The sequence below is a fragment of the Triticum urartu genome, chromosome 5A (genome assembly GCF_056163025.1).
Source record: "Triticum urartu cultivar PI428250 chromosome 5A, HENAU_Tu73, whole genome shotgun sequence".
Taxonomy (NCBI): domain Eukaryota; kingdom Viridiplantae; phylum Streptophyta; class Magnoliopsida; order Poales; family Poaceae; genus Triticum; species Triticum urartu.
This window is the reverse complement of record NC_141877.1, coordinates 567,921,516-567,931,821: the sequence shown is the minus strand read 5'-3', so window position 1 is coordinate 567,931,821 and position 10,306 is coordinate 567,921,516. Positions and strand designations below refer to the sequence as shown.

The 10,306-nt window shown below is 41.0% G+C and overlaps 1 long non-coding RNA gene and 1 other non-coding gene across 3 annotated transcripts; one reads left to right on the top strand and one right to left on the bottom strand.

Moving 5' to 3' along the window:
* The first annotated feature begins 4,792 nt into the window (after positions 1–4,792).
* LOC125526423 (uncharacterized) lies at positions 4,793–7,889 on the top strand. 2 transcript variants are annotated; one of them, XR_015602701.1, is made up of 4 exons: positions 4,793–5,247; positions 5,388–5,526; positions 6,348–7,327; positions 7,441–7,889. It is a non-coding gene; the product is annotated as an uncharacterized LOC125526423 (long non-coding RNA). The 2 variants fall into 2 exon arrangements; XR_007291665.2 differs by having other exon boundaries at positions 4,803–5,247; positions 6,348–7,889.
* Positions 7,890–9,339: 1,450 nt separating this feature from the next.
* LOC125526424 (U5 spliceosomal RNA) lies at positions 9,340–9,458 on the bottom strand. Its single transcript, XR_007291666.1, has one exon. It is a non-coding gene; the product is annotated as a U5 spliceosomal RNA (small nuclear RNA).
* Between the last annotated feature and the right edge of the window lie 848 nt (positions 9,459–10,306).

The following is a 10,306-nucleotide window of genomic DNA, read 5'->3' as shown; positions in this document are numbered from 1 at the left end:
ATAGCGATGTTCACCATTGAAAGCTACTCTATTTCACGTGATGATCGGTTATGGTTTAGTTGATTTGGATCACGTGATCACTTAGATGATTAGAGGGATGTCTATCTAAGTGGGAGTTCTTGAGTAATATGATTAAATTGAACTTAAATTTATCATGAACTTAGTCCCTGATAGTATCTTGCTTGTTTATGTTAATTGTAGATAAATGGCCTGTGCTATTGTTCCGTTAAATTTTAATGCGTTCCTTGAGAAAGCAAAGTTGAAAGATGATGGTAGCAATTACACGGACTGGGTCCGTAACTTGAGGATTATCCTCATTGCTGCACAGAAGAATTACGTCCTGGAAGCACCGCTGGGTGCCAGGCCTGCTGCTGGAGCAACACCAGATGTTATGAACGTCTGGCAGAGCAAAGCTGATGACTACTCGATAGTTCAGTGTGCCATGCTTTACGGCTTAGAATCGGAACTTCAACAACGTTTTGAACGTCATGGAGCATATGAGATGTTCCACGAGTTGAAGTTAATATTTCAAGCAAATGCCCGGATTGAGAGATATGAAGTCTCCAATAAGTTCTATAGCTGCAAGATGGAGGAGAACAGTTCTGTCAGTGAGCATATACTCAAAATGTCTGGGTATAATAATCACTTGATTCAGATGGGAGTTAATCTTCCAGATGATTGCGTCATTGACAGAATTCTCCAATCACTGCCACCAAGCTACAAGAGCTTTGTGATGAACTATAATATGCAAGGGATGAATAAGACTATTCCCGAGCTCTTCGCAATGCTGAAAGCTGCGGAGGTAGAAATCAAGAAGGAGCATCAAGTGTTGATGGTCAACAAGACCACTAGTTTCAAGAAAAAGGGCAAAGGGAAGAAGAAGGGGAACTTCAAGAAGAAAAGCAAGCAAGTTGCTGATCAGGAGAAGAAACCCAAGTCTGGACCTAAGCCTGAAACTGAGTGCTTCTACTGCAAGCAGACTGGTCACTGGAAGCGGAACTACCCCAAGTATTTGGCGGATAAGAAGGATGGCAAGGTGAACAAAGGTATATGTGATATACATGTTATTGACGTGTACCTTACTAGAGCTCGCAGTAGCACCTGGGTATTTGATACTGGTTCCGTTACTAATATTTGCAACTCGAAACAGGGACTACAGATTAAGCGAACACTGGCAAAGGACGAGGTGACGATGCGCGTGGGAAATGGTTCTAAAGTCGATGTGATCGCGGTCGGCACGCTACCTCTACATCTACCTTCGGGATTAATATTAGACCTAAATAATTGTTATTTGGTGCCAGCGTTGAGCATGAACATTATATCTGGATCTTGTTTAATGCGAGACGGTTATTCATTTAAATCAGAGAATAATGGTTGTTCTATTTATATGAGTAATATCTTTTATGGTCATGCACCTTTGAAGAGTGGTCTATTTTTGATGAATCTCGATAGTAGTAACACACATATTCATAATGTTGAAGCCAAAAGATGCAGAGTTGATAGTGATAGTGCAACTTATTTGTGGCACTGCCGTTTAGGTCATATCGGTGTAAAGCGCATGAAGAAACTCCATACCGATGGACTTTTGGAACCTCTTGATTATGAATCACTTGGTACTTGCGAACCGTGCCTCATGGGCAAGATGACTAAAACACCGTTCTCCGGTACAATGGAGAGAGCAACAGATTTGTTGGAAATCATACATACAGATGTATGTGGTCCGATGAAGTTGAGGCTCGTGGCGGATATCGTTATTTTCTCACCTTCACAGATGATTTAAGCAGATATGGGTATATCTACTTAATGAAGCATAAGTCTGAAACATTTGAAAAGTTTAAAGAATTTCAGAGTGAAGTTGAAAATCATCGTAACAAGAAAATAAAGTTTCTGCGATCTGATCGTGGAGGAGAATATTTGAGTTACGAGTTTGGTCTACATCTGAAACAATGCGGAATAGTTTCGCAAATCACGCCACCCGGAACACCTCAGCGTAATGGTGTGTCCGAACGTCGTAATCGTACTTTACTTGATATGGTGCGATCTATGATGTCTCTTACAAATTTACCGCTATCATTTTGGGGTTATGCTTTAGAGATGGCCGCATTCACGTTAAATAGGGCACTATCAAAATCCGTTGAGACGACACCTTATGAACTATGGTTTGGCAAGAAACCAAAGTTGTCGTTTTTTAAAGTTTGGGGCTGCGATGCTTATGTGAAAAAGCTTCAACCTGATAAGCTCGAACCCAAATCAGAGAAATGTGTCTTCATAGGATACCCAAAGGAGACTGTTGGGTACACCTTCTATCACAGATCCGAAGGCAAGACATTCGTTGGTAAGAATGGATCCTTTCTTGAGAAGGAGTTTCTCTCGAAAGAAGTGAGTGGGAGGAAAGTAGAACTTGACGAGGTAACTGTACCTGCTCCCTTATTGGAAAGTAGTGCATCACAGGAAACTGTTTCAGTGACACCTACACCAGTTGGTGAGGAAGCTAATGATGATGATCATGAAACTTCAGAACAAGATCCTACTGAACCTCGTAGATCAACCAGAGTGAGATCCGCGTCAGAGTGGTACGGTAATCCTGTTCTGGAAGTCATGCTACTAGATCATGATGAATCTACGAACTATGAAGAAGCGATGGTGAGCCCAGATTCCGCAAAATGGCTTGAAGCCATGAAATCTGAGATGGGATCCATGTATGAAAACAAAGTATGGACTTTGTTGACTTGCCCGATGATCGGCAAGCAATTGAGAATAAATGGATCTTCAAGAAGAAGACTGACGCTGACGGTAATATTACTGTCTACAAAGCTCGACTTGTCGCAAAAGGTTTTCGGCAAGTTCAAGGGATTGACTACGATGAGACCTTCTCACCCGTAGCGATGTTAAGTCTGTCCGAATCATGTTCGCAATTGCCGCATTTTATGATTATGAAATTTGGCAGATGGATGTCAAAACTGCATTCCTGAATGGATTTCTGGAAGAAGAGTTGTATATGATGCAACCAGAAGGTTTTGTCGATCCAAAGGGAGCTAACAAAGTGTGCAAGCTCCAGCGATCCATTTATGGACTGGTGCAAGCTTCTAGGAGTTGGAATAAACGCTTTGATAGTGTGATCAAAGCATTTGGTTTTATATAGACCTTTGGAGAAGCCTGTATTTACAAGAAAGTGAGTGGGAGCTCTGTAGCATTTCTGATATTATATGTGGATGACATATTACTGATTGGAAATGATATAGAATTTCTGGATAGCATAAAGGGATACTTGAATAAGAGTTTTTCAATGAAAGACCTCGGTGAAGCTGCTTACATATTAGGCATAAAGATCTATAGAGATAGATCAAGACGCTTAATTGGACTTTCACAAAGCACATACCTTGACAAGATTTTGAAAAGGTTCAAAATGGATCAAGCAAAGAAAGGGTTCTTGCCTGTGTTACAAGGTGTGAAGTTGAGTCAGACTCAATGCCCGACCACTGCAGAAGATAGAGAGAAAATGAAAGATGTTCCCTATGCTTCAGCCATAGGCTCTATCATGTATGCAATGCTGTGTACCAGACCTGATGTGTGCCTTGCTGTAAGTCTAGCAGGGAGGTACCAAAGTAATCCAGGAGTGGATCACTGGACAGCGGTCAAGAACATCCTGAAGTACCTGAAAAGAACTAAGGATATGTTTCTCGTGTATGGAGGTGACAAAGAGCTCATCGTAAACGGTTACGTTGATGCAAGCTTTGACACTGATCCGGACGATTCTAAATCGCAAACCAGATACGTGTTTACATTAAATGGTGGAGCTGTTAGTTGGTGCAGTTCTAAACAGAGCGTCGTGGCGGGATTTACGTGTGAAGCGGAATACATAGCTGCTTCGGAAGCAGCGAATGAAGGAGTCTGGATGAAGGAGTTCATATCCGATCTAGGTGTCATACCTAGTGCATCGGGTCCAATGAAAATCTTTTGTGACAATACTGGTGCAATTGCCTTGGCAAAAGAATCCAGATTTCACAAGAGAACCAAGCACATCAAGAGACGCTTCAATTCCATCCGGGATCTAGTCCAGGTGGGAGACATAGAGATTTGCAAGATACATACGGATCTGAATGTTGCAGACCCGTTGACTAAGCCTTTTCCACGAGCAAAACATGATCAGCACCAAGGCTCCATGGGTGTTAGAATCATTACTATGTAATCTAGATTATTGACTCTAGTGCAAGTGGGAGACTGAAGGAAATATGCCCTAGAGGCAATAATAAAGTTATTATTTATTTCCTTATATCATGATAAATGTTTATTATTCATGCTAGAATTGTATTAACCGGAAACATAATACATGTGTGAATACATAGACAAACAGAGTGTCACTGGTATGCCTCTACTTGACTAGCTCGTTAACCAAAGATGGTTATGTTTCCTAACCATGAACAAGGAGATGTTATTTGATTAACGAGATCACATCATTAGGTGAATGATCTGATTGACATGACCCATTCCATTAGCTTAGCACCCGATCGTTTAGTATGTTGTTATTGCTTTCTTCATGACTTATACATGTTCCTATGACTATGAGATTATGCAACTCCCGTTTGCCGAAGGAACACTTTGTGTGCTACCAAACGTCACAACGTAAATGAGTGATTATAAAGGTGCTTTACAGGTGTCTCCAAAAATACATGTTGGGTTGGCGTATTTCGAGATTAGGATTTGTCACTCCGATTGTCGGAGAGGTAACCCAGTTAAAGAAACTACCCCTCGCGACTTGGTTACACCTCCCCTCGCAGCCTTCCTTCGCGCAATTAAAATAAATAATAAAACAGGACCCACGTCCCGTCTCCCAGTCTTCCCCACCTCTCTCCCGATCCATCCTCTCTCTCGATCTCGTGAGGAGAATCGCGGCCGCCGCCTCCGCCCCGATGCTCGTCTCGCTCGCTGTGGCACAGCCCGTGCAAGCCGCCCTTGTACGGCCTCCTCTCCTTCGCCACCGCAACAATCGTCGCTTCCATGGACTATGTCAACGAAGTCTTCGGAGGTTGACCCCTGTGGGGAAGCTGGCGGGAGCTCACGGCCAACCAGATCCAGTGCAGCGCCGCCGATGTCTGGGTGGAAGACGGGCGCTAGCTTCCTGGGTCAGCATACCACCGGGCAGGAGGGCAGACGGATGACAGAGGCTCTCCAAGGAGGAAGTCGACCAGCTTGTCACCAGGGGAAGCCGACCAACATATATAGGCATGGTTGTCATTGACGGAGATTGTGAGTTTTGATTTTTTTTGCTGATAGGTTTTCGCCCCATAGCCTCTACTTCTTCTGCTAATAGCTAGCCATGATCTTGATCTATTGGTGGTTCGTGATGGATGACTATCCTTTGTTTCTCTTGATTGGATTTGGTGTAGGGGTGGACTATCTTTGAGATCCTGCGGTACATGTGAGCATAACTGGTCGGCGTACGAGGAGGCCCTCAAGGACAATCCGGTACTTGCCAAGATGATGGTCAGCGGCGGCTTCTACTCCCTCGGCGACTGGATAGCCCAGGTGCCAATCCAATCCAATTCTTTTACATCCCCTTTCTGCTGCTGCAATAGCTAATTCGGTTCGTTCTTGTTTGTGTTGCTCCTAATTGTTTTATTTGTTGATGTTTACAGTAGAAATTGAATTAACAGGAGCTTACTTGCTCTACCTTTTGGTATTGCTGTACGCAATAAAGCCTTCCTCCTGCTAACGAAAATTTCGCTGATTCATGTCATGATTAACCAGATTTTTTGTTGCATATAGTTCAGTCCTCATATAGTTCAGTGAAATGATGGATTTGGACCAGCGCACTATGGATCGTTGATGAAGTTCAAGAAACTACAAATAGAAAATGATTGGTACAAAGTGAGGCCCAAGCTGTCCTGCTAATGTGCAGGCCAGATAATAATTAATCGTGCACTTGAAGTAGCATGTTCTTCCAGATAATATATCTTCATGTCCATGTCTTCTTATATAATCAACTAATTAGCGTACCTACTACTCTAGCATTTCTGAGCAAAATAACAATGATAAGGACAGGTGCTCTGCTAGCTAAACTGAAGTAAAATATACTATGCAGGCATTTGAATACTTTGGTGAAATGCCAATTACTTCTCTGTAAGGGTAATAAGATAAAGATTGATGCCTCATGTGCAATCAACAGAAGTGACAAAGTATTGTCTTCTAAAAATTATATAAGCTTGAGTTGTCATGATAACCAAACATTGTACATTACCAAGATATTTTTTACTAAACTGAAATAGAATAAGGTGCTAATACTTTTGTTGCACAAATCTGTAAGTTTGCTCATTAAGTACATGCACTGATGATGTTTGTGGTACCAGGGTGCTCGAGCGCGACGACATGCCTACTGAGTTCCTAGCGCTTGCGAACGCCAGAGTTGGATGCGCCCATGCATGCATTTTAGCTCCGAGGATGGCATCGAGAACGTACACACTCAGGTGCTCCTCAGCAGCAGTTGATCCACGTGGGGTTCTATTTGAGTTCCTCCGTCCCCTGGCAGCGAGGCAGCAGGTCCCTGTCCCCCCTCTCCGTCTCCGGCATGTTGATCCGGTGGCGTCACAGCGGTGGCGTGTGTGGTGTCATGTCATAATAAGGTAGCATCTTTTCTTTCCCCACCCTAATTTTTGTGGTCAGCGTCCGGAGCCCAACCTACCAATCGTTGTCCCCAAACCTCACCGACTTCTTCTGTGGGTGCTCTTTCTCCCCCCTCTCTCATTTCACTTGACGCTGATAGCTGATTGCTAGCATCCTCAATTGTGCTCTTGTCTTCTAAATTTGGCATGGTATGCATTTGCTTGAGATGAGGGTATGGGATGGAGGTGGCTCTAATTTCGAGGCTGTGGTTTATTGGGCTTATAATTTCGACATGATTAATGATATGAACCGTATGTTCTGTTTTCCACAATATAGCTTTTTTCTATGCAATATGAGGCTACGTTTCAAGTTATTATTATCTATTGCTTGCATTCGATGGTTGTACAGTAACATGCTCTCTGAGAAAAGGTTATGTTTCATATTATTATCTATTGCCTTGCATTCGATGGCAAATAGACAACCGATGTGTCATATCTTTGCCCACTCAGGATGCCGATAAACAGTTCAAAAAAATAGAAAGACTTATATATTTCACCATGCTAGCTACATATGTTTATGATGGTTTATTTTCACCAAAATTTTGCTGCACTTTCACAGTTGAGAGAAGCTGAGCAACACACAGTTCCGAAACTGTGCACTGCACAAGGAAGGAAACACTGTAGTATTAGCTGTTGTAATCTACGAAATTTTGTACTGCGTGAGTAAGGTTAAGAATGGCCAACTGATTGAACTTGTTCACAACATTAATAGTAGTCATGATAAACTTATTATTCCTGACTTTCTATGTCTTGTTGTTTTCTACTGTGGACCTATTTGCAGGTTTTTACAGAGGAATTAGTTTACGTGATACTGGTTCACTTGCTACAGCTGAAACATATTTTGATGTTATTGTTATTGACTGGAGCACACTAATCCTAATCTAAGAGGTCATTTCTCTCACTTATTTGCTGGAGGAGTTAGAGAGAAGATATTTTCTATGACTACTGTGTTTTCTTTCCAGAAAATCTGCATGACGCGGTGTAAAATTTATACTTGTTCTCAGCATGTTACTAGGATCTAGCTGCCCAAATGGATTTTTGTATGTCCTGCATGGAGTTCCCAATAAGTTATTCCTTGTCATTTTTAGTGCCACCAATGCATGGGGTCTTTGTATATTAGAACTTTTCATGTCTCTGTTTTGGCTCATGTAATACTTACCGATACGATTTACTTGTTCATCAGAATAATGTGTTGATTCCTTGACACAGCATAAGTTTTTTTTAAGCTCATTCCAGGAGATACACTTGCATCTTTTATCTACATGATGTGCCTTGTGAAGTTATGAAACAAGGAATGTGACCAAGGCTCCAACAAATCATCATCACTAAATGCTACAGAAGGAAATGATCTATGCCATCTGTTTTGTCTAGAGAGATCATGGTGTGAAGGGACTCAATGTAGGGTACTGGTACTGAGTGCTTGTTGCTATAACATATTTATTTTGTTTTCTAATAGAGAAATAAATGAGTTCTTTCGGCCAACAAAAGAAAACATATATTATCTTCAAGGAACTAGCCTTTTGAGTCAACAAATTATTCCCATCATGCCAAAACGGAATCCATGGTAGTCTAGCATACTCGAATACTGTGATACAAGTAGGAGTATAAAATACAAGAAATTTCTTTCTTTATGCGCACATTCCCGGAAGCATGAATGTATGTTCATGGAGAAAACATGGTCAATTTTTGTGTAAAAAAACTGATAATGTTCAATGCATGTTTAGCATGGGCAGCCAGATGTTCTTGTGAATTACTAGGCATATGGATAATTCATCTCTTAAGCATTGCAATCTTGCCTCAGATCTTTCTGTTTGCTCCGCCAGACAAAACCTGGCAGCAATGGGTTGGCCAGTGGGACAAACAGGAAAAGAGAACTGAGAAGTGCCAAGTGGTCTGCTTTGAGTTAGGGGAAATTTTGAAATGGTAACGAAGATCCAGATATGCATGGTAGTCTAGCATACTCATTATTGTTATTGTTAACCTTTTGAAATGGTAACGAAGATCCAGATATGCATACATGATTCTCCGGATGATTTTTTGTAGCCTGCACCAGGAGTGCCCAAGAGCAAAAAGGTTGGGTTTGTACAAGATAATATTTGTTTGAACACACTCATAACCTGCATATGACATACATGACGTGACTTAGTGATAGTTCAACAAATGTCTCTTTGTCTAAGTTTGTTATATATCCCGTGGCAACGCACGGGCATTCGACTAATGTCAGCTAATGGTGTGATACCGAACTGTAATGAGTACAGGTGACTTGTCACAACGGCTGAATAAAGTAAGCCCATTTACAGGTGAATTGCATGTTTGTTCTAACTTGTATTTTCTATATATTCACAAAAATTGTTCAAACAGAAAGATACTTCCACCAATCCATAGTACTTGTTTAAACTTATCTTTTAGTGTTAGATACGAGTAATACGGACGGATCGGAGGAAGTACTAGCAAAAAAAACTGCTCCCTCAGACAGCTCCAAAAACAATTCAAAACCAGTTGTTCTTATAAAAAAGGAACAAAGAGTAATTATATTTACTAGTGTAACCAATTTTTTTTCAAACTCAGCTTAAAAAGTAAACAGCCTGCTAAAATGTTAAACATGCAGTATAGCAGATAAAGGGGTATTTTTTTTAGGAAAAACTACATTGATCAGTCAATATTAAGCTTGTATTGTTGGGGCCCACTCAAAGAGTAGGTACCCTTTAAAAATTATTGTATGCTGCTTAATGTCACGTGCACACGGTATTCTTTAGTAAAAGGCGAAAGAATAGTTCGCTATGTGCTCATGACGCAGCTGCGTGATTTGTTCGGCCGGACGCAGCTCCATTATATAGCCAGTTGGCGGTAGTCCATTCCTCTCTCCGGCGATGTGGGACTATTAGCACGGGACAATGCTTCTTTCTGTTCGGCCGTTCGGGCTGGCATTCGGTGTGGCGGGCGTCTTTTATTCGTGGGCCAAAGAGTGAGTTTAGCCAATTTGTGGGCTGGCATTAGTTAGCCTCACGCTCGGTTACTCAAAAACAAAAACAAAAAAAAACAAATAACCTCATGCTCACACCTAAAAAGAAGTCGGCCTCACTCTCTATACATCGCCTCAAGCGATGTTAAAGTATTGTCTAAAAAAAGCGATGTTATAGTATGCCGGCCCAATATATAGCCTGAATTTTTTTAGGCAGGTACACCTAAAAAAATGCTACGCAGCTCTTTTACCTTCACTTTTTAAATTTTTGATTTCTTTTTTACCTTTTTAATATTTTTAACATACTTACAAATATATTTCAGAAATGAAATACTTAAATTTATTAAAATGTTCATCGCACATTTATCTATTATTCATGGAGTGTATAAATGACGTTCATGCAACATTAAAACAAATTTAATATCGTTAGAAAAAATCATGACATCTCAAATATGTTAATAAAATGTAAAAATTCCATGTAATTATGCCTTCTTGCCTGCCTTCAGTTCCTGCCTTCAGGCTGGCCTGCTCTTGCCTATGAATGAGACGTCTACTTCCCATTAAGTCAAAATACCTCATAGATATATTTTTTAGGATAATTCATTAGTTATAAAGAGAAAGATGGCTTCTGACAATGTTTTTAGTCCCCTCGTCCCCAAGCAAGAAAATGGATGTGCTAATGTGC